Source organism: Saccopteryx bilineata, chromosome 2, assembly GCF_036850765.1.
Source record: "Saccopteryx bilineata isolate mSacBil1 chromosome 2, mSacBil1_pri_phased_curated, whole genome shotgun sequence".
In the NCBI taxonomy this organism is placed as follows: Eukaryota; Metazoa; Chordata; class Mammalia; order Chiroptera; family Emballonuridae; genus Saccopteryx; species Saccopteryx bilineata.
The window spans coordinates 340,578,048-340,581,756 of record NC_089491.1 but is presented as its reverse complement, the minus strand read 5'-3'; the positions used below and the strand labels follow the sequence as shown (position 1 = coordinate 340,581,756).

The window sequence follows — 3,709 nt, the reverse complement described above, 5'->3', positions numbered from 1 at the left end:
TGTATGTGTATCTGACATGACGGTTCGTCAAAATCAGTACAGTGTGGGAGATGCAATTATGAGACACATGTGCTCTGCTCCAAATACCTTGAGAGAGTGCATGATATACCAAGTATGCAAATGGCTTTGTGTACTTCTTACTGAAACACAACACGACATTGTAGACTCACGATTATTTCTTTCTCAGTGAATATTCAATCATAGACAGGTAAGTACAATTCACATTTTATTAATTCATTATCTGTTTAATATTTTCAAAGTGCGTATAATTTTATTTACAAGTATTTTCTTGAAACTCGAGTTTTAAAGTGTAAATCTAACCTCAAACCATATATATTAATAACGCATTTTGATTAAATAATTGCATAAAACAGGCATTTTTTAAATTAGAAAATGACAAATATACCCGAATATCACTCCAAATTAGTGGTTTTGTTTGATATTTAGTATTACTAAATGAGTACTTTTTTCTTACAATTATTATTAAAAATTAATAGACATGTATTACAATATAAAATATTACAAATGTGGCCCTGGCCGGTTGGCTCAGCGGTAGAGCGTCGGCCTGGCGTGCGGGGGACCCGGATTCGATTCCCAGCCAGGGCACATAGGAGAAGCGCCCATTTGCTTCTCCACCCCCACCCCTTCCTTCCTCTCTGTCTCTCTCTTCCCCTCCTGCAGCCAAGGCTCTACTGGAGCAAAGATGGCCCGGGCGCTGGGGATGGCTCCTTGCCCCGGAGGGGCAGAGCATAGCCCCCAGGTGGGCAGAGCGTTGCCTCTGGTGGGCGTGCTGGGTGGATCCCAGTCAGGCGCATGCGGGAGTCTGTCTGACTGTCTCTTCCCGTTTCCAGCTTCTGAAAAATACAAAAAAAAAAATATTACAAATGTTTTTATTATGCATTTATCATATTATAGTATATTATTGTTGCAATGAATAAAATGTTTCTTTATTTACAATATTGTTTTCTTCAATTTATTTTTGTCCTCTTTTTCACTGTAAAAAAGTTGGTCACCTTATATATTGGTACTGTTAAAATAACCAGATTTAGCCTAAGATGCAGTTTTCATGCTCAATCCTGTATCAATGAACCAAAACTTAACTAAATTTCTATGCTCAGCTCTCCCAGAAAAGGAAAGCCTAAGTCTAATGAGACAGCACAAGGATTTGGACCCAGGAACAGAAAATACCCAGTGACCAAGTTCGGGTGTTCGGAAGGAACTATGGCAAAAATGTCACCATCCCTCTACTCCCTACTCAAAATACAAAGATAGCTTGATTTTATCTCTCTCTTCACTGCCATTGTTGAAACCACCCACCTCATATATGCAGTTGGTCAAAGTTTGACCCCTATACGACCTTCCTAGGGTGTCGGTGATAAGCAGTCTACCATCTTGCCCCACAGCATAGGTGTAAATGTAGTTACCAGGCAACACAGCTGGAAAAGAAAGTCAACCAAACCTGAAATAAAAAATGCCACAAGCCTGTCTTTTTCAAAAAGCCCACCCACTTTGTCCCCAGCTTATGAAAATAGCCAAGCAGAGCCTGCTTCTGAGCCAGTTCTGAGGACCTTCCTTTCCTCTGTGCTGTCTCCCTTGTGCTCAAGCATAAACTTAATAAAATCTGTCTGGAGATTACTCTGAGATTTCCTCTCGATTTCTATCTTGGAGAACCCAAGAACCCCGAAGCCAGTAACACTATTATCACCTCCTTCCCTAGCCTGTCAGACTCTCTGCACCTGCCTCAGTCAACCTGTCTAATAGCCCAGCTCTCTTGCTGTGGACTGTGAGCTTGGATGGCACTAAGAGAGTCTTGTTTGCCTTGGCATCCCAGTACGTAGCCCAGGGCCTATTACATAAGAGACATAATAAATATTTTAAAGTAAATGCACGAGAGAGCTTTGATTTTAGATAATCCATTCAAAACACATTTAAGTGTCAGCTGGATGCCAGATTCTATCTTGTTACCGGGAAGATAAAAGATTCTAAGACAAGGCTCACCTCCTCAAGGCTTTTGGAGTTTCTTGCTGTTCCTTCAGAAAAGAATTTCTTTAAACTAGAGAAAGGCAGTTTGTCAGGCTGTGTTGGCTTGATACCAATACCCTTTAGGGATATCACCCTTAGCTATAATTCTGGGATTCCCAAAACTCTTATAATCTGCTATTTTGTCTACTACCTATTTGAGATGAATCAGTACAGTAAGCATCCCCTATTTTAAAATTCTATATATGTAATATATAAATTTATAATACATTTAATATACATAGATAATATAAAATATAATTATATATAATATATAAATATATTATATATTTTTATATATTTTAGCATATATACAAATATATAACAAAATTTGCCCTTAACCATGTTAAGTGTAAAATTTCATTGTCATTAATTACACTCACAGTGTTGTGCAACCATCACCACTATCTATTTCTAAAACTTTTTCATCATTGTAAACAGAAACTCTGTACCCATGAAGTAATAATTCCTTGATCCATCTCCATCCCCCTAGCCCTGAATAACTGCTAATCTACTTTCTATTTCTATAAATTTGCCAATTCTTGCTATTTCACCTAAGTAGAATCATATAATATTTTTTCTCTGCTGTCTAGATTATTTCACTTAGCTTAATGTTTTCAAAGTTGCAATGAGCCTTTTTATTTTCATTTTTACTTTTTTTTAATATGGGAGAAAATGTTTGGTCCAGGCCCCATTTAGAAATAAATCAGTGCAATGATGTTTTCGATTTTTATTTTTGTTTGGAATATCTTTTATAACAGGAAATAAATGCTTAAAACCCCTATTGGTGTTTTCTCCTCCCTTTAGAGAAACTTAAATTGGTTTGGGCTCATATATTTTTGCTTGTTTTTGTCTACAGAGGCCTTACTCTGTCTTCCACCTCTGCTCCACACTACAACGGATGTTTGCTTACACTAACCAGAGTTCCAAGAGTTCATGCCCCCAGATCTGGGGTAACAGATGACATTTCTCATTAGGTGTCCCATTTTCTCTCCTCAAATCTGGGGGAGAAATATCTTGAAGCTGGATTGTCTGATGTTCATTGCCCTGTGGTTCCATTTCACATTCAATCATAATTTTTCTATCAACATCAAGGCCAAGATTGTGATCATCCTTCAGATTCTTCAGTTCTTTTTTTAAAAAATATTTTATTTATTGTTTCTTAGAAAGCAGAGCGTTCCCATCCCTCCTTACTACCAGGTGTCTCAGTAATGTTGACTATTACTTGGATGAACTTTTCAGTGGAAAGTTTACCTTATCCAAATAGCACAAGATCCTTAATTCATTCAAATTCTTGGAAAATAGTTATAAGAAAATAATGTGGACATTTATCCAAAACAGTAGAATGAAAAGTCAGAGGAATATAGGAGTTGAGTTTGGGCCTAAAGGGGAAAGTATTTTTATAATTAAATGGAAGAAAACCACTCATACATCAATGGTGGTAATGAGGTACAAAATGAAGAATATGATAATATTTTGGCACCTGAGAGCTAAAAAGAAAAAAAAAACCATTCTATATATTTCTTTTGTCTCTCTTTTTCATGCAATAATGAAAGAAACAAACACAAAACCTTAAGCCCACCCCCCAAAAGATGTAGTTTTTAAATTTGTAAGTAGTACCCTTTTGGAAAGTGCGATCTACAAAGAGAGAGAATTCTTTGCTATAGCTGCAGTCCTAAAACGCAAACCA

The 3,709-nt window shown here is 36.9% G+C and overlaps 1 long non-coding RNA gene across 1 annotated transcript; it reads right to left on the bottom strand.

Annotated features, from left to right (window-relative positions):
• Nucleotides 1-480: 480 nt before the first annotated feature.
• On the bottom strand, nucleotides 481-1,766 carry LOC136323436 (uncharacterized). The gene is made up of 3 exons (XR_010728971.1): nucleotides 1,706-1,766; nucleotides 1,318-1,436; nucleotides 481-854 (listed from the first exon to the last, which is right to left on the bottom strand). It is a non-coding gene; the product is annotated as an uncharacterized lncRNA (long non-coding RNA).
• Nucleotides 1,767-3,709: the final 1,943 nt, after the last annotated feature.